This window comes from Sphaeramia orbicularis, chromosome 20 (assembly GCF_902148855.1).
Source record: "Sphaeramia orbicularis chromosome 20, fSphaOr1.1, whole genome shotgun sequence".
Classification (NCBI taxonomy): Eukaryota; Metazoa; Chordata; class Actinopteri; order Kurtiformes; family Apogonidae; genus Sphaeramia; species Sphaeramia orbicularis.
The window spans coordinates 6,023,616-6,048,135 of NC_043976.1; the positions used below are offsets into that span (position 1 = coordinate 6,023,616).

The 24,520-nt window shown below is 41.6% G+C and overlaps 1 protein-coding gene across 5 annotated transcripts in view; it reads right to left on the reverse strand.

Moving 5' to 3' along the window:
• LOC115410999 (MAGUK p55 subfamily member 7) overlaps positions 1-24,520 on the reverse strand; it is a 120,306-nt gene that overhangs the window by 84,310 nt on the left and 11,476 nt on the right. For all 5 annotated transcript variants that reach the window (XM_030122892.1, XM_030122891.1, XM_030122890.1 and 2 more), the window contains exon 2: positions 23,290-23,421. The gene's annotated coding sequence lies outside the window, so the exon portion shown is untranslated. The remainder of the gene's footprint in view (positions 1-23,289; positions 23,422-24,520) is intronic.

Here is a 24,520-nt window from a genome sequence, read left to right on the forward strand (position 1 = left end):
TATAAAACAGTTAAACATTAAAAGCAATCTTAAATAAGTGAGTTTTTAAAGATATTTGAAGGTGTTGAGGTCGGCGAAATGTCGAATGATAGGTGGGAGGAGAGTTCCAGAGGTGGGGCAGCAATAGAGGAAAGCTCAGTAACCCCAGGTTCAGTGCTTGGCTTTAATGGTGGGGCGATGAGGTAGGGGGGGCCTGGTGATGGAGGGCTTTGTGGGTGAGGACAAGGATCTGAATGTTATTCTATGTTTTACAGGGAGCCAGTGGAGCTGTTGGAGGACAGGGGTGAGTGTGGCATGTGATCGGGTGTGGGTGAGGAGACGGGCGGCAGAATTTTGAATGAGCTGGAGTTTATTGAGGAGTTTTGAGGGTAGACTGTAGAGAAAGCTATTGCAGTAGTCGAGTCTGGAGGTGATAAACATGTGAATGAGTGTTTCAGCTGCAGGAAGGGTGAGAGATGGACGAAGACGGACTATGTTTTTTTACGTGAAAAAAGGAAGGTTTTGTGACCTGTTTGATGTGCTGTTCAAAGGTAGGGTTGGTGTCGAAGATGATTCCAAGGTTGCGGGTGTCGGAAGAGGGAGTCAGGGATGAATTATTGACAGTGAGACACATGTCGGGGACGGACTGGGTAAGGGATCTGGGGCTGATGATTAGGAGGTCAGATTTATCACAGTTGAGGTAGTTGGTTTGCATCCAGGTTTTTATTTCAGAGGCAATTAGACAGGTAGAGAGGGTGGAGGAGGTGATGGATTCGGAGGACATGCAAAGTTGAACATCATCAGCATAACAGTGGAATTTGAGACCGCGATGACGAATGATATTGCCAAGGGGGAGGATGTAGAGGATGAAAAAGCAGGGGGCCAAGCACCGAACCTTGGGGGACACCCTGTGATAGGGGAGCAATGGAGGAGGAGTGGTTATTTATGTGCATGAATGCTGTTGGTTGGAGAGGTAGGATTTCATCCAGGTGACTGCTGAGCCAGTGATGTGAAGTGTGTTTTCAAGACGTGATGAGGAGGATGGAGTGGTGGATGGTGTCAAAGGCAGCAGTGAGGTCCAGGGGGTTAAGAATGGTAATATGGCCAGAGTCTGCGGAGAGGAGGAGGTTCGTTTGATATTTTGAGGAGGGCTGTTTCAGTGCTGTGTTTGGAATTAAAACTGTACTGAAATGTTTCAAAGAGGTTATTGGAGGTGAGTTGGGTTTGGAGCCTGAAAAGCGACGGCACGTTTGAGTATTTTAGAGAGCAAGGAAGGTTGGAGATGGGGTGGAAGTTGGAAGGGATGTCAGGGTCGAGTCCAGGTTTCTTTAGAATGGGAGTGATGGCGCCTAGTTTGAGGATGTCGGGGACTGATCCGGAGCAGAGGGAGGAGTGATAATGGTAGTGATGAGGGGGAAAGGACAGGGAGGCATGTCTTAACTAGGTTGGATGGGATGGGGTCCAGGGTGCAGGTCCGGTGTCTTCATGTTGGTCACTAAACTGGGAAACTTGAGCAGGAGATATGGGAGTGAACTGACATAGTGACCTAAGCAGTGGAGGGGGAGGGGCACAGGAGGGCGGTGGAGCAGGGGGGCAGGTATGGAAGCTACTGTAGATGGAGTCAATTTTGGATTGAAAAAATGACAAGAAAGTCTGGCATTGTGGGACATGAAGTTGAGGTAGTGTTGTCATGTGGTTTCAGCAGGGAGGTGATGGTGGAGAACAGTGTCTTGGGGTTATGGAGCCTGAGTGGATGATGTTGTGAGTAGTAATTTGATCGGGCAGAATTGAGTGCGTTTCTGTAGTTTTGGATGTGGTCTTTGAAGTTTTTTGAAGATGAATTGTGAGTTCAGTTTTCCTGTGGAGTTGTTCAAGTCTGCGTTTCTGCTGTTTTCATTTGGTGAATTGCAGGGGTGTGCCAAGGGCAGAGTGCGTGAATGAGACTGTTTTGGTTTTGTTGGGGGTGAGTAGGTCCAGACAGGAGGAGAGGGTGTTATTATAGGGAGTGACAAGATCAGAGGGATTGTCAGATGGTGGTGGGGGGAATGTGGCTGGTCAATGGCAGAGTGTAGTGTTGAGAGCCGAAGGAGTGATGGATTTTATATTACGGAAATTTATGGTACGTTTGAGTTTGGGGGGGGCGGTGGGAATGCCTATGTCCATTTTGATTAACTGGTGTCCAGAGATGTGACAGGTCTATGGCAAGATGGCGGTGATATCTGGACACCAGTGGAGCAGACCAGGTCTAGTATGTGGCCAGGGTTGTGAGTGGGGAAGTGGATGTGTTGTGTGAAGTTGAAACACCGCAGGATATCAAGAAATTCAAAGGCCTGTGTACAGCTGGGATTATCGATGTGGATGTTAAAATCACCAAGGAGGAGGACGGATGTAGATATGGCACAGAGCTGTGTAAGACAGTCAGAGAGGTCAGTGAGGAAATCTGGGTTTGGTCTGGGTGGGTGGTAATGACAGCAGTGATCAGAGGGTGGGGCCAGGGAGTTTGTATGTTACGTGTTCAAAAGAGGTGACTGGTGGGTGGAGACAGTAGTGATTTTAATGTCCTTTCTATGGATTGTGGCAATACCGCCACCACGTGTTACAGGGCGGGGTTTATCACTGTAAGTGTATTCTGTGGGTGTTACCTGGTTAAGTGTGAAACAGTCCAGTGGTTTGTGCCATGTTTCAGTTAAAGAGGAAGTCCAGGTTATTGTCCAGAATGAATTCATGAAGGATGAGGCTTCTGTTGGTGAAAGAGCGGGTGTTAAACAGGGCCAGGTGCAGATGGCATGTGTCAGAGGGTGTGTGTGTGTATTCCTGGGAAAAGAGCGCAGATTGGACGGATTCATGTGGTGCTGTTTGTTGTGATGCATTGTTAATTCCACTCTCAGAATAACAGTGGGACCAGATAAATGGGATGGAGTGCAGGGTCGATACCGGAGGTGGACAGTAGGGGGCGGTGTGTTACAATGGATGGCTCAGTGACAGGCAGGGTGAATCAGTGAAGGAGGCGTGAGGTGAACGCCGCTAGTCAGTCACGTGGCATTGTGTGTACAGCATGCTGGATGTTGGCCCGCTAACATGGAAACTACCGAGCCTGTTGGGATGGATTCCATCATTGCAGAAGGGTGGTGGCCTATTCCAAAAAAGATTTAAATTGTCAATACAATGAAGGTCACACGCACCACAAAATGAGTGCAGCTCAGGCTGAGGAGATGGCTGAAGCGGTCCACGTTCTGAGACACCGTTAGCAGCGGACCGCTCATGAAAACAGACTTTCCACAGTTTTTAAGAGAGTCGAGGGAAAACTTTAAAGTCTCTTTTCATCACTTTGGATTGATGGCGAGAAAGAAGTGTCATTGAAGCCAACGTGGATTATAATACGGTGGATGGATGAAGGAAGAGACTGAAGGAGACCTGGGATTTTATCAGCGTATCAGTGACAGTGGCTCCGGGAAAACAGTGTGCGGTGGTGTTTAAAAAAGCAGATGCCTCTGATGATGCTGTCGCCACTATCAGGGTTGGTGGGAGCAAATAGTGGACTGTGGTGGAGGATGTTAGGACATAATCTTGGAAGGGTTATGTAAGACAGGCGTCCCGCAGGTATGCAGCCAGGATGATCAGCTGCAGGAGGAGGCTGTGGGTGTGGTGGCTGGGCTAGTGGGCATTCACAACAGGAGCCATCAGGCTCGAAGATGAGGTGATGTGGTGGCCTCTGGCACAGGTGGACAGGGGCTGCCATCACGGAGCGATGCAGAGGCAGCAGGCCGGTGGAGTTTCTGCGAACTGGCTCCCTCAGTAGTCTCCTACAGGAGGATGAGGACGATGTTCGGGAGTGGACGGTGGTCAGGACATTTGCCGAGATGACTGTGTCCACTGCCAGACACCGGCGGAGGGGGGGATCCCCTGTTGGTGCCAGGCTGCACCCGGATGCCACCACACGCCAGCGCAGAGGTCAGCGCCACACAGGCACCAGGCAGCGCCTGGATACTAGTCGAGACCAGAGAGGAGGCTGCTTGATCCATGGTTTGGAGGCTCTGGAAGTTCTGGTGATATGCAGTGGGGGAACCCTGGGGACTCCGCCGGGTACCCCTGCCAGAGCCTTGGGATATCCGGCAGCTGGTGTGGAGGATGAGGCAAAACAGCGTCACCGCTGATCTTGGTTCTGGCTCTGAATGGTGGTTGGTGGTTGGCCAGATGTGACAGAGCCTCGAAGTGGTTGGAGAGGGAGAGACAAACTGAGGAGATATTGCTGTCGGTTGTCTTTTTCCTGCCATGGACCACGACCTTCAGACACAGACGGCTGCCTGTTGGGGTAGAACTGGAGGTGGGCCGAGGACGGCGTGGTCCCATATGACCGTGTCTTGGAGGGCTGCCTTCAGTGAAGCGATACACGGACTGTTCATGGGCAACATCCACGCAAGAGGACAGCAGCTCCGATTTTGACCTCAGTTCCTCATGAGTCTGTGGATGTCCTCCCTGAGGTGAGTAATGATTTTTGCTTGTTTGCTGAGCTCTGGGTTCTTTCCTTCGTTAGTTAGCTGCTCCTCATGCTCACATGATGCTCCTCATCTTGTCCCATTAGAACTCATAGAGATCCAAAGAGAACTTAACCCATAAAGACTCAACATCCATCGTTGACCCATCGTTGAAGAAAAGAGTTTCCAATACATACACATATACAGGGTGGGGAAGCAAAATTTACAATATTTTGAGGCAGGGATTGAAAGACAGTGTATGACCAATTAGTTTATTGAAAGTCATGAGAATTTATTTGCTACAAGAAATTTAAATAATAGAAATGTTTTTATTCTATGTGTTCTCCTTCTTTCTCAGTAACTGCTTCACACGCTTCCTGAAACTTGCGCAAGTGTTCCTCAAATATTCGGGTGACAACTTCTCCCATTCTTCTTTAATAGTATCTTCCAGACTTTCTCGTAATAGTTTTGCTCATAGTCATTTTCTTCTTTCCATTATAAACAGTCTTTATGGGACACCTCCAACTATTTTGATATCTCCTTTGGTGTGACGAGTGCATTCAGCAAATCACACACTCTTTGACGTTTGCTTTCCTGATTACTCATATGGGCAAAAGTTTCTGAAAAGGTATGGATAATAGTGTTAGGTATGATTATGACATCAATATATGTTTGGTTTCAAAATAATTGGCGTAGTGCCTGCTGAGAAAAAACAACTAATGTTCATTGTAAATTTTGCTTCCCCACCCTGTATAGGGTGCATTTGAGAAGTCCTGGTCTAAGGTAGAAGGAATTAATAAAAAATAAATAAATAAAAAAAAAAGATTGTACTTATCCAATTATAAAACCTAAGTGACCGTTGTGTGCATGTGTGCATGTATGTGTATCTGCTTTATAAGTGAAAAACTGGAGAGAGCTAGCTTTTGCCCTTTTTGCAGTACTTATGTATTTTGGGTCAAGGATCAGACAGGTGAAAACAGCTTCTTGATTTGACCCAATACTTTTGGTGGCCTACAGAAGAATCCAGTCACAGCTGCAAAGGGGGGGGGGGGCTGGCTTGGATCACTGTAACTGCTGGGACACAAAGGGAGAACACGGGTCCAGCTGTGATCACACACACGGTCGGTCTGGTACTTACTGGGCCTGGTTCCACTCCACTGGTCCCCGGTTAGACAGGTTACACCAGTAAGCTTAGTCAAGTCATCAAGTAATGTGAATGTGACAAAGTCATACAGCTAATGAGTAAAGCCCTTTCAAACAAATATAAGGTAACTATGAATGCATTCTATCTGTTACTTTTGATTTTCAACACAAAACAAAATGGGGCCATTTTATTTTTTCCTAATTTGAGTATTACACCAGTAATCTTAGCTCAGCTCCCCATTTGATCAACTCTATTGCTTCTAAAACTGGTGGATTCCCAAGGGTACTAGTTTAATTTATCCTGATAGTTCCCTGATTGTGGAACATGCGTGTCCCTTCTTTGTCTTGGACTTCCAGAGAGTGGTCCACAGCAGTCAGTGGCAGTTTCTGATACAGGCGAAGTGGTCAATCGCCCAGGGTGGCATTTCATGAGGGGGGCCATGAGCTCTTTGAAAAAAAGTGCTCATTTGGCCCTTTTCCACCGTAGGAATTTTGCAGGCACTTTGAGCATTACCCTGAACTTTGAAAAACCTGGTGTGTTTCCATCTAAATTACCCAGATAAAAATTTTCCCTTGCCCCCAAACTTTCCCAAGGAAGTTGGTAGGGAGGTAGTACTTTTCAGATTACCTGGTTCTTAGGGGCAAGGCTGTGTGCTGGAGAACGCTGATTGGTCAACTAAACTGTCATTTCCACAAGCTTTGTATTTTGATCATTTGGAAAATGGACCAAAAGAGAAGTTATAACAAGTGGATGGATGACGAGGTCCAGGCTCTTTTGAGCATTTTGCAGAGGAGGAAATTCAGTGGGTAAAATTAGCCAAAAATCACAGAACTGGATGTATTTGTGTTGTCGCCATGATTGGAACACTGAATTATTCTTTATGTATTGTGATTTCCACCTGAAATGGACCGGATGGACTTGCCTCTTTTCCGAACCTGGGCTTGTTTGTGCCCTCGTCCATCATCTACTGCTCTTTACAACGGCCCAGGTAAGACATTTCACTGTAACATCATACTAGCTGGAATCTTTCATCATGTATTCTGTTATTCTTTTTGCATTTTTATTACTTTTTATGTAGGAAAGCAAAAAGTGAGCGGGACCAAGGAGTTCCAGACTGGCTGTCATGGACCAGCTGGTCCAGACACTGGTCCAGCCTGAACCTTTCATAGATGTTTCCCTTTTAATCTCAAGGCACCTTGTTTTTTTTTGCACCTTTTGTTTTGTTTCAATTTTTAATAATTAAAAAAAAAAAAATCTAACCAAATATTGTCTGTTCATTTACAAAGCATCAAAATATAAGTAAAGTATAAGTATTCTTTTAAGTAACATGCAGTAGAATTAAATGTAGGCATTTGAGTAAATCTGTGTGATTTAAGGGTTGAACCTGGACTATATCAATAAAACAATAGAAATGAAAAGAACTATCTATCACACTTAAAGTTAGACCTGATTTAGTTTAATGACTAAGAAGTTGAAATACATATTCTACCATTTTTAAATTGAAATTAAGGATATATAATGATGGTTAACTTAATTTGAAATGTTTTCCAGATGGATTAAGTGATTCAATAACCAGCAAAGCCTTGCACCCAAACCGTCCACTTAAAGTACTGTGTAATTTTATTGTGCAAGAGCTTAGTTTCTGAATGTACGTGAACTGTACTGCAGTTTCTTTTACCCCCATATATCATCAGCCTGATTTGAATAAATTACCCTGAACTTTGGGTGTGATGGAAATGCAAAGCACACAGATTACACAGTAATAAAAGTTCCTGGTGTTTTGGTGGAAAAGGGCTATTGAGTCAATCAATCACAGTGTGGCAAGGAATTGGCTAAATGGCGCCCCTCTGCTGTGCAGATGCCCCTGCTTGCTGAGATTGTGCCATGTGGCATGTGCACAGAAGCCTTGAGAGAAGGGGAAGGGGACGGGGGACAGTTCACCTCTGGGCCTCTCAGGTGCCCAGTTTGGAAAAAAGAGGAAAGAAGATGAGGAGAAACAGGCAAAAGATTAAGGTATGCAGATGTTCTCTCCATATAACTATGCATGTCATGAAAATAGGGCTAAGGTTAATTAGGCAAGTTATAACTCTTACATTTGTTAGCTTTTGCTATGATGCTTCCTATTCTCTACTACTGCAATATTTCGGTTGAACTGAACTAACAAAGATATATAATTTCACCACAATGTGTGCTGGAACAAGACAGTGCTACAAGTTCAGTTATTTGTATCAATCATTTGGGTTAACATCATTGGGTCCTGTCCTGTAATACGCTAACGGAATTTACAATGTGAAGTAGTTTCATAGACAAACATTTGTTAGGCTAATTGCTAAAGCTCTGTTTGGTGATAAAGGTAGCCTATATCTTAACAAGTTGTCACTGAGAGTATGCCCTGTTCCTCCCTGAAAGTTAGATTAATAGGGTGTAAGGACAGACATTAATAGCATGCAATGGCATGTTTATTTAAATGTACACTTCATGGATGTTTTGCATCAGAGATTCAGAGTTATAATGTACTGCTTTTTGATGCACTTTCAGGGGCACTTTTAAAATATTTTGGATCATTCATCCCATGCCACTGGTCAGGATGAGCCGCCATCTACTCCCTCAGCTTCTGGAATAATCTCAGTGCCTCAGGATGGGAATTTGCCATCTACCTCCTCAGCTACATAGGCCTCTGGAATGATCTGGACACTTGAGGAACATCCACCATCTATGTCCTCAGAGACAGTGTCTCCAATAATGTCTAATACCGAGGATGAAGACTTATTTGTTTCCATTTTCCCCAGCAGGAGGATCCTTCAGGTGTTTTTTTGCATATGTGTGTGTGTATGTGTTTGTTTCCTGCAAACATTTTGAGCATACAGTAGCTATTTATGTGATTTTAATATTTCTGACAATTTCTGAGTAGGCTTATGTGTTTATTCCACTGTTACGTGCTTTGAGTAATGCGCCGATATGCTGTCTGATAGAAATGGCTGGAGCTGAACCCCCACTGAGTCCCACTGCTGATCATGAACCTCTGTCAACTGACCATGGCTGCCAATTGGCCCTCACCTCTGACTAACAGGATTTGGAAAGAGTTGGTTCCGCAGAGGACCAAGTAAGACACCACCTGACTGTTTTCCATAGGATTGAGAGTGATGGGAGAAGTTGCCACCACAATATTTCAAGAAGACATTAGTTAGTGGTGAAAAGATGGTTAGAAATTGGCTGATACATTTAGAGAACAACAGCAGCCTTTTTTGCTTCTGCTGCAAATTGATTTTAAAGAGGATCATTCATTCATTTAGGAATGGCAAATTGGAAATATGTGAGCACTTTACTCACATCACATGACAATCGGCTATTGTCGGCCTATTGTCTACTTAATTTAAATTACTATTTTTTTCCACACAGATGTTCTTTTTTCTATATTTTAGATGACCTTTGTGGACATATAATAAAACATTACAGTTTGTGTTTTTTTTTTTTTGGGGGGGGGGGGGGGGTCTCACTCAGGGTGTCATTCAAGCTACAACTGCATCTGATAGCAGTGATGACATGATCATCAGTGTCAAAACAGCATCACTCAGTTCTCTCTTCATCTTGGGCAAAAGGAAATGGCTAAGGTTGCCAAATCGCGTGTATAGAGCCAGTGTTCAATAAGGTTGAAACCTTGGTATTAGCCAAGACATTGCTACATCCTGAAGGAAAACTACTCCTTGTCTTGTCTGTGTCCCACGCTGGATGATCCTGAAAAACCATGTGCCGTTTCATTATTGATTATATCATGATTCTTGTCTGTGTGGTAGTCATCTTTCAGGCTGCTCCTATCATGTTTCAATTCAGTTCCTGACCTCTTCTGTGAGAAGGGCATCCTCCCCTTGTGATGCCACCATGTTCTCAAAGACCTCCTGGAGTGTCAAAGAGCTTGAGCTCTTGCGGTGTGCAACTAGTTTAAGAAAAAAAAACAACAAAACAAACAAAAACTAGAAAAGCACACAGACAGGGCAGACCCCGCCAAGGCAGATCATTCCCCCCAATCACCACCAAATTTAATCATTTGCCTTGTACCAGTATCAACATTTCCTGAAAATTTCGTCCAAATCCATCCATAATTTGAGTTATCTTGCTAACAGACAAACAAACAGACAAACAAACAAACCCCGATGAGAACATAACCTCCGCCATTCCTGGCGGAGGTAAAACCCCCAAAACTAAAAACCTTCAAACTGTCCTCATATTTATCCATAGGGTCAAACAGTACAGAGATTTTCAATGCATCACCTCCTACATTAGACAACAAACTGATCAGTAACACCTGAATGTGCGAAGATCAATATAACTCTAATACTTGTTAAAAGGAAAGGCTCTACAGAAGAACCTGCTATCTTAGCATAACATTAAGACTAGTTACAGGGAGAAACAGCCTGCTCTGCCTATTCTGTGCATACCAAGACGATAAAGCTTACTAATAAACAGCCATTTCTTCAATGGAAGCTTATTTGCCAAAAACTAGGTAACATCAGTCTTCTTCATGTAACCTAAACCCTAAGTGAAAGTTCATTTAATGTTTACTCTGGGTTAGGGTTGTGCTTCTATCAGAGATTCTAAGATAATTTCATTTGAAAGGGAACATCATCTAGTTTCTGTGTTTAGCATGTGGCTAAAACAGAACCTAAACTACACCAGATCAAACATGAGTCACGATGCTGAATGATTAGAAGCATTAATATCTTGATAACAGCTTAAATAAAGTGTTATCCAAATATTTAAATAAACAAGTGACAAATCAAAGTGGGGTTAATACAAATAAAAAAAAAAAAAAACATATTGAATGAATTCAAGCCATAGTGAAACCCAAAAAGAGAACTAAGGCATATTGAGGGAGCACAACTGAAGAAGAACTGAGTGGGTACATGAACGCCTCTCAGACAGTGATGAGAGTAGGCGAACTTGACAGAGTGGCATAGATGTATAAAACAAACATGAAAAAAGCAGGCTGTGTGCAGTGATATCTCAAAGTCTGCTATTACATTTGCATCATCGCAGGGCTTCGAGAACATCCAAATGAGAGGAGCAGAGCTGGCCACAGTAGACTTGTCAGCCTCTAATGTTCTCACATTATGCTGATGGTCCCGAGCAGCTGTGGTGTACCCTACTGTGAGCGTTCCAAGTCATCTTTTGTGACATTTGGTATGTGCGCGCGCCCATTTTTTGAGGATTGTTTATGGAGGGGATGCTGTGGCTTGTGCACTGCAAAAATGTATTACAAATATTAAACTTAGAAATACAGCACATGACTATAGTTCATTCAGAAAAACACTTCTTAAGATGGACTTCTTGGCCTTTCCTTTCTCTACTCCTGCTCCAGGCTCATGGGCTTTGTTTTTTTGGCATGGGGACATAAATTGTGTAACACCAGTGCATTCTGGCTTACTCTGGCTTTTTGTCTACATTTCTCTTATTAGTGAGTGTGCACTTGAGCCCTTTATCACCAGAGGCCACATGCTGAAGTCAGCCCTGACGCAACCCCCTAACATTCTGCTCAAATTTAGACCCCACCGTAACCGTTCTGAAACCTTATCCAAAATAACACATTCTTTCAATAAAAAGACATGGCTGGTCCTATGTTTCTGTATGCACACATGTTTATGCCGCTCTCCAAACCCAGTTATTTCATTGTCCCGACACTTGAGCTAATAAATTAGCTGGTTTGGGATAGCAGCAGGAGAGTAGGGAAAACAGGAAAAAAAGAGGAGGGAGAAGAAAGAAGTTGTCCTGGACGATAGATTTTTATAGTTTCACTGAAATGTGGCATGAAGTCACGCTCTGAGAAATGATAGCAATTAATCAGAGCTATGAATACAATCCACCACAGTAATCACAATTAACTTAATGGATGAGTCACCAGGAATGGGGATCTGCATGGTAACTGCAGCCCATTCCCAGCACCATCCAGAACTATAGATTGAGACAAAAGCAGAGTACAAAAGAGAACAAGAAAATAAAAGAAGTAAGTAAAGACGGAGAGGAAATTAGATATTGTACAGCCCTGCTGTTATGATGTCAAGTTTGAGAATTTCAGGCTGATTATGTGAAATTGCAAGTTAAAGGGCACTTCTAAACCAATTTGGTGAAGCGGCAACTGAGGACTCGGCACAATTAGAGGGTTTTTATTGGTCAGTAGAATGGCCATGACTTCACTGAGAACATTTGACCTGCTGCCCGCTTCCTTAATGTACGATCGCAGTGTTCATTAGGGTCAGTTTCCCATTTTAAGACATACAGGATGACAATTACTCCCGCATTTAGGGACCACGGGTACTGCAGATGGGTAGGTACAGAACTTCAACATTTAAAATTACCTCTACAATGACACAGAAAGAAGGAAAATTATGGTCATTTTTAGGGCTGGGTAAAAAAATCGATTTAATCGATCATAGATCGATCTCATTTTAATTTTGCGTAATCGATTAATAGTGGATGAAATCGATTTTTCAGAGCAGGACTGTGAGTACACGGAACTGGGGGCGGCTCCATCTTGCGAACCCCTGGGGAAGACTTGGTCTTGCTCATGACAGTTCTGACATGGAGGAAGGGTGGCTCAAACTCGAACCCACAGTGTGAAGGAACTGGCCGCACGGCGAGTCGCGGAAGCTGGTCGTTCTTGGAATAATAACTTGGATCCATACTATCCCCTATGGCTGAGTATGGAGTTAGAGGAAGGTAAAGCGACAATGTCCAACGCTATGCTAACCCCCCCCCCCAAACTCCCTGACCAACATTCATGGGGCGCGCACCCACCCCAGCCCGCTCCGACCAACAATCATGGAGTGCACCCCGATGAAGTCCGTTCTGATCCACTGTAGAAACATGGCAATGTTTCTGTCCTGATCATTATTTCAGAGCAGATTCAGCTACTTACTGCTGAAATGTCAGATTTATTCCTTTCTAATATCAATATTGATCCCAGTATTGATGTGTTGCATGACTGTGGTACTCACATAATCAGGTTACAACTCAAAATTGTACTTTGGTGTCACTAAATTAATCTGAATGAATCAATTAATACTGAATCGAATTGATATTGAATCGAATTGAATCGTGATTAATCGATTCAGAACCTTATGAATCGAAATCGAATCGATTATGGAAATTGGCCATGATACCCAGCCTCAGTCATTTACACCAGGTATATGAAATTTAAATGCATATCAATGCCATGTCATCACATGCATTTACTTTATAGGGTGTCCAGGATAAGAACAGTCATGCTGTATTATATGTCTGTTCAGAGCCAGCTCTTTCAAGATTTCCCACCAAACACAGAATTCAAAATTTGACCACCGTAGATTCCTAAAAACTTACTATGTAGTTATTAGTTGCTTATTTATTGAAATTATCTGCTCAACTGGTTCTTAAAATAAAGAAACTAGATGAACAATTTCCACACAGTCTAGAGTCTGGTTGGTAGAGATATGATTCTACATTTATAGAATAGGAGGTGGTTATTATTGGATATTATGTCAGTTTGAAATACAGCTACAGATAAGAAGGAAGTTAAATCAATAAAAGTACAATATATGTATATTTAACAATTACTGAGTGGTAATGTATGGCTGTTTTAAGAGTTGCGTTGCAATGGAGGAAGACTGAAAAAAAAAGGAGCTGTACAACAGCTGTGGAGTTCACAGGAGGCAGTATATTCACAGGTTTCACTTCTACTGCAGATCTTATTTACAGAGATGTATGAAGGCTTGCAGGATGTATGAGGTCAACATGGGTTAAAATGTCAAATTACAGGCCATAAATTAGTTTGGGGGCGGGGGGCTTAATATCAAATACCACATTAGCCCTGATTTCTGATGTAACAAGATGTTCTAAGCACTCCTGTGTAATTTTTTTTTTTTTTTTCATTTTCATCCATAAACCTCCCCCCACCCCGAAAATTACTTTTTTAACTCTGAAAATCACAACTTTCACAGCTTCTCCACTCTTTTGTCCAGTGCAATGCATAAATATGTTCATGATGGGCCATTTAATGATCTTGTAAGTACCATATTGTATCGTAAGAGTACTTTGCACTATGAAAAGTCTAATGTCAAGGTCATGTTGTAGGTTAAAGGTCACCAAAATGCCTAGTTTTTTTTTATTTTTTTTATTCATACCGTTCTGACATTTTATCAAATATGTCATAAGTTATCTTCCCTCAGGTTTCCACCAAGGCCTTTGGCCCTTTCAAAGCCACATTAGAGACAAAGAATTGCAACATGTACATTCCATTTGAATTTGCCAGCATTAGTGTGGCGAGACTAGCACACCTTTTGGTGGGAGTCACTAACACTTCATTCATTCCTTTCTGAACCCGCTTATCCTCACAAGGGTGTATGTTTGATTCTGACATTGTGGGGACACAAAAGTGCTCCAAGGCAGCACTCGTGAAAGTTGATGTTTTTTGCATTTGCGATCATAATTTCATGTCATGTAGAGCTGATCAAACAAGCAAACAATCATAGTCAGTTGGTGCTAGCCATTTTGGCAGCCTAGGCAAGATATGAATTTGGTGCCCCCCCCCCCCCCTTAAAAAACACACACATGCACACAAACACACACACATACATATGGGGGGGGGGTGCACACGAAGAGGAGATACATGAAGCATGAGAGGAGATGCACAAAGCAGCCAGCAGTAAACCATATAGAAACATATATCAAACAGCCGACTAACAGTAAACCACACAGAAACATAAATAAACTAGAAAAGCACTCTGAGAGCGCAGACCTCCGCCAAGGCAGATCAGTGCCCCCCCCCCGATCACCACCAAAATTTAATCATTTGTTCCTGTGCCAGTATCAATAGTTCCTGAAATTTATCCAAATCTGTCCATAACTTTTTGAAGGATCCGGATCAGTCTTTGCCATTTGATAGAACACCCCATTGTAAATCCCTGAGTCAAATTGCATGAGATTTGCACAATTCCCCCATATTGTGATTTCCACTATAAATATTAGTCCCGTATTTATTTTACTTATATTTTAAGATTCCTTGACCATGAAAACATACCATTAGCAACTGGGTTCATAATTATATCCTTATTAGTTCAATAGTTATTCATAAAATCACATTTCTTGTAATGGGGGTTTTCTTCTGGATCTAGCTCCTTAAGTATTAAAGCTACATGAAATCCGGTGGCATACTCCCGATGCGGAACTGACTGAGCTACACGATGGCGCTTGTCAGAAATTTCTACCTTTAATATAAAGGCACAGTAGGCCAAAAAGTAAGGGCACCCCCATTTTTTATATAAATTGAGATAAAATCCGCCTTCTGGATCAGATCCGGATCAGCCTTTGAAATGTGATAGAGGACCCCATTGTCAATTCCTGAGTGAAATTTCATGAGTTTTGGTCAATAATTAAGCGAGATATTGGGAAATGAAAATTTTGGCCCCATTTACCACAATGTTAATGAAAATTTCAAAGTGATCCAGAATCCAGGATTTCTTCCGGATCACCCCCAAAAGTTAATCATTTCTTCCTTATCCCATTTCCAACCAACCCTGAAAATTTCATCAAAATCTGTCCATAACTTTTTGAGTTATGTTGCACACTAACAGACAGACAAACAGACAAACAAACAAACCCTGGCAAAAACATAACCTCCTTGGCGGAGGTAATCAGATAGAAACATTCATAAATCACAAAGGAACATTTATAAACCAGCCAACCAGCAGTAAACCATATAGAAACATACGTAAACCACATAGAAACATTTATAAACCAGTGAACCAGCAGTAAACCATATAGAAACATATGTAAACCATATAGAAACATTTATAAACCAGCCAACCAGCAGTAAACCAGATAGAAACATATAAAACCACATAGAAATATAAACCAGTTCAGCAGCAGTAACCACACACCTTAGCAGATATCTCATAACTTAATCATCTACAGTTCCATTATTAGCCAACTTCTCTTCATTTCAGTTCAGCTAGCTGTTGCAAGCAACATAAAGCCTTTTTGACATTATAACAGGTAACACCCCTCTATAACTGGATTACTTTTCTGCCTCCTTTTCTCTCTCTTCTAAACTGTGCAGCTAAGGGCTTGGAAGGCCTTTTCATGGTGATATACTCCCCAACCTTTACCTGGATGCTAGTTCTACACCTGTCTGACTGTCATTCAGCTCAGCTCTGTCTCTGTCACTCACACACAGTGAGCACCGGTCTGGGAGAGCTCACCTGAGAAATTACAGGGGGGTTGTTGTTTTGTTTTTTGCTTTTTTCCTCTCATTTCCTTATTTTTAAGACAATTAATGAGAAATATTCATGTTATCAGTTATCAGCCTATGCCACGAACTGGCCCTGCATGCACGGACACGCATACGCACGCATGCACGCATGCAGGCAAACAGACACATGTACAAATGTACATGTAAATGACACCTCTGATATTCAAATATGTCTAGCTGATGTGACCCAGGCAGAACAAATGCAGACATGTTGACAACTTACGCTAAGCGGTTGCAGATATGAACTGCCTCCTGTCCAGACCAACTTTTTTTTTTTTCCTGTCCTGTCCAACTAGTGGGTAACTGTAGCTTTTACAAGTAGATGGAGTAACAGCGGGGATGGCCAATCACATGTGCGATAGCAAAACTGTAGAGCCAATTGGAGAATGATAATCAGGTTAGAGGCGGGACTTCTAACAGACACCAACTATTAACTCTTTGTGTGCCACAATCACTGACTAAACACTATGGACAGCGGTTGGATTGGTAGGGAACACACCGTAGTGGCTGGATATTGGTAGGGACGTGTCCCTATGCAGTTCTACGCCCATGTATCCTCACTAAGGTCATGAGGGGCCTATCCCAGCCACTTACGGGTGAAGGCGGGGTTCACCCTGGACATTTCGCCAGTTCATCGCAGGGCTGACATATAGAGACAAACAATCACTCTCCCATTCACACCTCTGGGTTATGGTTATGGTATAGATTAACCAATTAACCTATCAGTGCATGTGTTTGGATGGTGGGAGGAGCCAGAGTACCTGGAGAGAACCCACACAGACATGGGGAGAACGTTCAAACTCCACACAGAAAGGTCAGAAAGGTGTTGGAATCGAACCCAGGACCTTCTGTCACTATACCACCATGTCGCCCATCACTAACATACATTACAATCCATTGTCATGGAGCTACAAGTATTGCAACGGGACATTCATTCATTCATTTTCTGAACCCACTTTATCCTCACTAGGTCACTTGGAGCCTATCCCAGCTACTTATGGGCGAAGGTGGGGTTCACCCTGGACATTTAGCCAGTTCATCTCAGGGCTGAACATATAGAGACAAACAATCACTGTCAAATTCACACCCATGGGCAATTTAGATTAACCCATAAGACTTTCAGTGCATGTGTTCGGGTAGTGGGAGGAGGTGGTGGGAGGAAGCCGGGGTACCCAGAGAGAACCCACACAGACACGAGGAGAACATGTAAACTCCATACAGAAAGGTCCCACCCCGTCGACTGGTGTTGGAATCGAACCCAGGGCCTTCTGTCTGTGAGGCACCAGTGCTATCCACTGCACCACTGTGTCACCCACAATGGGACATATACATGTAAATTACAAAGTCATGTGAAACTACCATTTGTTATTTTTGACATGTCTATGTGAATAATACACTGAGTAAATAGTTTTGTTTAATGTGCCTTATTGAATGGAAGTTGTTTGTGGTCAATAGATGTACTATGAGGAGAGAACCTGAGCCGGACATTTTGAAGAATCCACATTAACAGCTTAATTCCATGAAATATGCATTTCTGATCATTTGGGTGACCTTTGACCTATAATTTGACCTTGACACTACACGTTTTGTAGTGCAAAGCACTCTTAAGACACGACATGTCTCACAAAAAACATTTAAGGGCCCAGCATGAGCATATTGCTACATTGTACTTTATCAAAAGTGAAGAAGGTTTGAAAGTTGCCAAAAAACCCACGTTTTCAGGGTTGAAAAAGTCATTTTCAGGGTGAGGGTGGGGGGGTTTGGGCTTGATTTGAAATTTTTTCACATTTTTGTATTCCCAAGACATGGGAGCATGAGAAAATCTGGGCTAAAGTTGAATCTGAAAATTTTCCTGAAATAAGCCCCCCCCCCAGTTTAAAGAAAGGCTTTCAGCTACACAAACTACAAGATACACTCTAGAGTAACTGAAAACATCAAGTTTTGGGTAAAAAGCACTGCAGTATTGCAAAGTTTTTACTTCATTCTCAACGAAAGTAGTTTATAAATGAAGAGCAAGCTAGCAGTTTACACCCACCAGGTCACCGGTAACCCATTTTAAAATAGTGGTTAGGGTTTGTTGAAGCCAATAATGTAATAACGACCCATAATGTAATAACGACCCATAACATAATAAATTTGCCATTTTTAAAATGTAATAGGCCAATAATGTAATAACTGGCCAATAACATGATAAAAGTCCTGAACCGATAACGTAATAACTTTTGGCCAATAACGTAATAACTTATTACGTTATCGGTTGGTTATTACGTTACTGGCCTGATAGAAAAAAAATTCTTTGCAAATGTAATAACTGAGCCATAATGTAATAATATATTAATATCAATGTATTTAAGTTTCATTTATTAGATATAACTGTGAGAAAATCTCTCTCTCTCCATGTATTTGTCTATTTAACTTGATGGTTAAAATGATCTCTAGTCCTGTCTGCTGCTGCTTAGCCTTTCAAGCTATCTCCAAACAAAGTGGAAGCACATGTTAGCAAACATAGACAATGGTATGATACGAAATATGTATGACATGTATGACATGTTACTCACTCTTGAAAATAGTAATTTTTTTTTCACTGTTAACCCTGTAAAGTCTGAACCATTGAATCACTGACAGAATATTCCAGTTCTTTAAAACTGGAGCCTTTATTGGTCCTTCTGAACAACGGAAAAAAAAAAAAAATCAAATACTAATTTCCATGTATGAGTTTCAATTTGTATCATATTTGATACATTGCATCTCAATTCTCAAATATTATTATTTTTGAACAAACAAAAACATAATATAACACAAACATATCTAACAAATTGGTAATTCCAAACATACATAAGAACATTTTCCAGTGCTACTGTCATTGAGCAATGAGAAATCCACCAATGAAACTGGCACAGTGGAAGTCTGGAAGACATAACATTTCTGTTATCTTTATTAATTTTGTGGTTCACAAACTTTTATTTTGCATTGTGGGAGGCCTGAGAACAGTTCCTGTCCTTGTTCAGATAGAGATTCACTCGGCATTTCTTACAGTACACATATGAGCTTATAGTTATATCATTATAATCATAGCATAATCATTTTCAATGCTTCTTCAACACTGTATTTTTTTTGCCAACTAAAAAGACACGTGCACACACAAAAACAGTATGTGTATTTTTTCTTTAAATCCAAGCAAGTTGAACATGGATGCTTCTATGAAACTGGTCCTAAAAGCAGGGCTAAAAATTCAAACCAGATGTAGACTGTTATGAAGCAAGTTTGGAAGCACTTTGGGTCTGTTTTAAAAATAAATATTTACTAAGATAAAACAAATCATTTTTCAGATAAAATACATTTTTATTTGACACGCTCATACAAAAATCAGCATGTCACCCGGTAAAAAGGACACAAAAATTACGCACTACTATTTTTGGAATATCTTTTTTTTTTCTTACATGTACATTTTGAGAATCGAAGTAAATATGCAAGGCATATTTTTTGCATTTATCTGAGGTCATCATTAGGTACATCCTGGGGGAAATATTTTTACATTTCTCTTTTATTATTGGGTCTAAAAAGCTGGAAAAGTGCCAGATACCAAAACAGACCCAGTTTCATAGAAGCCCCCATATCTAATTTTTTTGCACTAAATGTACCAAATTATGCAATTTAAACATTTATATAGTTTACTTGAAAAATAAAAAAGACAAATATTAAGTAATTTCACATTGCATCAATCCAGTAACTCTTCCTATTGATGCTTCAGTAAAAAAAAAAAAAAAAAAAAATGTTTTCTGACCTTAACCTTTTCCAAATTGGCAAAGTTCTTCAAAACCCACCTGTGCCTCTGTCCTCATTAATGGCAGTCTTGCAGTGTCACTGGATAGGCCACTGATGAAAGAATTCCTCCCCCCTGGTTGATTATCCGTGTATTGCATGTATCTAATTGTATACATCAGGTTTTTCAAGAAAAAAAAATCACACTGATCATATAGAGGGCATCAAAACTCTTGTATCAAATATGATACATTTGGTGTTATAGGGGTAAGGATTTTTTTGATTTCCCATAATTGACCACTAGATGGCAGTGGTGTGATATTGACTTTCTTCAGTTGTCCAAACTTCCTTTCTTCCTTTCTAGCACACATGTTGGAAGGTTATCAGGGATGAATTTCTTTGGTGAACAGTTCATTTTGTTGAAATTCTTGCATATACCACGTACAATCTCACCTATTTAGTGCAAGAGGATATAACATAATTGAGAGGGTATTCAAAGTTAACTGACTATACCTAGCTAACTGTTGGCTAGTTATTAGCATTATTAACTATTACAATTTGATAATATCTGGTGGTATAAACATTTTTGAGGGTTTGTCCATATTTTATCTATTCAATTTATCCATTCCGTTCTACAAAATTTACCAGAAGTCATCAGCTAAAGCACACACAGATACAGATGCGTGTGCAACATACACACACACGCACACACGCACGCATACACACACACATACATACATACTTTTCTTTAAAAATTTTTATACCCCCTGATATTATCAAACTGTAATAGTTAATGATGCTAATAACCTGTCAACAGTTAGCTAGGTATAGTCAGTTCACTTTGAATACACAACGTGAACTGTTCACCAAAGGAAATGGATCACTGATTACCTTTAAATGTGTGACAGAAAGGAAGAAAGGAAGTTTGGACAACTGAAGAAAGTCAATGTCACACCATTGCCATCTAGTGGTCAAATGTGGGGAATGAAAAAAATCCTTAACCGTGAAAAAAATTACTATCTTCAAGAGAGAGTTCCATGTCACACATGTCATACATATTTCATACACACCATTGTCTATGTTTGTAAACGTGTGCTTCCACTTCATTCAGAGATAGCTTGAAAGGCTAAGGAGCAGCAGACAGGACTGAGAGAGAGAGAGGGGGGGGGGGGGTAGAGAGAGTGAGGGAGATTTTCTCACAGTTATATTTAATAAATGAAACTTAAATACAGTGATATAATATTATTACATTATTGGCTCAGTTATTACATTTGCAAATAATTTTTTTTTACCTGGCCAATAACGTAATAACCAACCAATAACGTAATAAGTTACTACGTTATAAGCCAAAAGTTATTACGTTATCGGTTCAGGACATTTATTACATTATTGGCCAGTTATTCCGTTATTGGCCTATTACATTTTAAAAATGGCAAAGTTATTATGTTATGGGTCGTTATGACATTATGGGTAGTTATTACGTTATTGGCTTCTACAGGGTTGCATTTGAGCAATTACATAGTTCAGGATGTGTTTCAACCACGCGTTAAACACAGAAACTACAAAATGTGACATGAATTTGGCCTAACACTCATCCTAAGTGACTGATTCGTGAACTTTAGTATAGGATTAGGGCTCCATGAAAAGGGTTGACAGACATGTATTCATTTTCTGTCTGCAATTTACACACAGACCCAATGTATTAAGCAAACCAAGATCAGAAACTGGCTGTAATTGGAGGCAATTCACTGTGTCCGTCTTTGTGCATGCAGTACAAACATAACACTGTCACATTTCAAATTCTTGAGACGACCTCCCACAGTAGCAGCAGTGGTTTATCACTGACACGAAGCATACAAAAAAAACAAAACCAAAAAAAAATAGAAAAGACATAAATGTCCCACAAAGGAATCCTGCTGCTGTCCACACCACTTTAAGGCCTCAGTTACTACCAACACAATATGTGCAGCAGATGTGACCTGTGGGTTCTTCAGGTACTGAGAGGACAGCAAGAGTATTCACTGGAATGAAATGCCCAACAGCACTTGCCCAGAAATTTGCTTTCTTTCACTTGTGTATTCCTCACAGTTGTGGAATGATTAACATGTTTCGGGAGACTTAATTTCCTTTTATAAATCTAAATTTGTAGATCGCTGTGCAACAAAGCATGAATAGAGGGAATGAAATTAATATACGGGTAGAAATTGCTACTGCTGCAACACCACTGCGGTGATTCTAATGATATACTGTACTGAATGACACCTCTTTGGAGGAGACTGGAGTATTTATAAAACTGGCCCAGCATTGACCCCAAACAGAGCCCAGGAGGCACACTTTGCACACACAATAACAAGTTTGCATTCAAAACCTATGAAGTAAAACCCGGCCGCTAGCGCACTGCAAAAACATACATATATAATTAACACCTTCATTACCGTGCAATGATACACAATATCACACATCATAAATGTGTGTTTCAGATATTCTTGGGAGCCAAATCATTTAGAGAAAAACCGAGTCATGTCGCGTAATGGAATAACACCAGCAAAATGATTAAGAGAACCGGACTGAGTGTAAATCACATTATGGTTTCAGGGGAAAGTGATCCAACATCAGACTCAGGAGAGGCCAGAGCAGGAAGCGGCCACGACAATGTGGAGAATTCCTCTGAGCCACATTATTATGTTGTGCAGCTCAACGAAACATGCAACGGGCAGTGGCCCAAAAATGGCTTAGGTGTGTTCTCCTTCCCCCTGGGATGTGGTGGAAGGATTGCGCCGGCCTGAAGCCAACATGGTGGTCAGGGTGAAAACCACAAAGTGAAAATAGAGTCAGCCAGGGCCACGACATGTCCGGCATTGATCAAAGATAGGCGGGGCGTCAGCACACAACAAAGCACACTGATGACAGGCGGAGGTCTTTGACAGGACATCGAGAAATGGAGTAGTGCAGTGTTTATGCGTGCAGGACACTGAGGTCAGTCAAAAGAATGAAGGGATTACAACATGAGACAATCATGCAACTAAGCTACAAAAAATTACAGGTATGTGGTGTAGCTGAAAACCTACAACAATCAGGTTTGGTGTGGTTGCAGAGGCCCAGTTTGCTTGACTAGCTGACAAAGCCAGGGGAATGTTTGGAATGGCAGCCACTGGACTGTGCAGACAGACACCCAGGATGTAGATGGGTGGAGTGAAAAGGAGAACGCCAGCCAAGACTCGCTGAGACAGACGAGTGGTTGTTGACGTCTGGGACGACGTCTGAAGAGCGTGGACATGAGAGAGCAATAACTGACCAGGATAGAAAGCAAGCTGTTCACAGACACCAAGCCTTGACTGGCTGAAAATACTCATGGCCAAGAACATGGTAATTGTGGTTGGTTTTGGTGTGCTTACAACCTCAAGGTTGTGGGTTAGATTCCCACAATTCAAGTACCTCAAATGCATGTATGGCATTGGCTTCATTTATAAGACAGTGTTTGGAAATTCTGGAATCTGTGTTTGACATCGAGATAGCAGTATTTATTTAATGATATAAAGATGTTAACCATAAATAATGAAGAGGCTGATGAAACATTTCTGGGAGGTGCTGGAAACAAGCGTGCACAAATCAAACATGTAATTTCTCAAGATGACTGATGAGGAACTTACAAGAGGCTCCTTGTTTTTCACTAGTCTTATGATCTTCACAGAGTCCTCATCGTCGTCAATGTCATCAGGCAATGGAGGTAGCTCAGGATCGTACCTCCTCTGGGCGACCGTGTCGTGGACCGACAACAGGCTCTGGAGGAGAGAGGAATAGATGAAACAATAGAGGGTTATCAGTCGAACCACTAAGACCTTAATAATTATTGAAATTAAGTATTGCAATACATGCCATTAGGAGTTCAATCCATCATCTCTTTCTTTATGCAGGATAGACAAAAGGCAGAAACTGTAGGGAGGATGGTTATGAATTGGGGTGTGTCCCTTAAGTGCTGGGTGATGGATTTGAAAGCGTTTAGGGCCAGTACTTGTAGCTACGTGCGTTAATTGTCATTAAGCCAATGTTCTCCCTCCATACATCTCTCTGATTAAAGGTTACCAGCACTTGCCCTGGATCATAGCTCACTGGGCCCTGAGAATTGGAAGGGTTGGGGGCAACATTTCTAGTAGTTCTAGTACTGATGCTTTCCAGGGCTAGACAGAACCAACTGAGAGGTGATGTTCTGCAGCGTTTCGGTGGCAGGCTCAAAGTAATGAAGTTCTCAGCCTCCTCAGATATTTCACACGTTCACGAGCAGACAAAAAAAATAGGATGGGACGAAGACAAGAATGATGCCATTGAGACATTCATTTTTCAAACGACTTCATGTCCGGACTGAGATGCAGCTGGACGCGTGCTGCTTTTTCCGTGGTTGAAGACAGGAGAGAGAAGTGAGAAAAACATCTTCCACCCCTGTGTGCCAGACGAAAGTAAAGAGAGAGGGAGGCAGGGAGAAGGATATGGTGCGAAGAGGAGCAGTGTGTTTTATGACATGGGAGCATGCTGCAGTACAGCGTTCAAGATGTTGCTAACCGGGAGCAGATGAGAGGAGGAGACACAACTGAAGCTCTGTGGCCGGGATCCACTGGGAGACAAGCTGACCAACAACTGACTTTATTGTGTACGCTAGATGAGAGCTTTGCTGTATTTATTCCCGTATGCTGTATCCTTAAGGGCCCCTGATTTATTACAACTTGGGTTTTATTTTGGAGTTTTGATCATGATTCCTTTCGGCAAACATAGCAGTAAACCAGAATGTAAGTGCTGCGACAAAAAAAAACATTTGAACAACAAGTTGTGTGGTTTTTTTTAAGCTTTAGGCTTTTTTTTCCTAATCTTAGAAATTTCTTTTTCAAA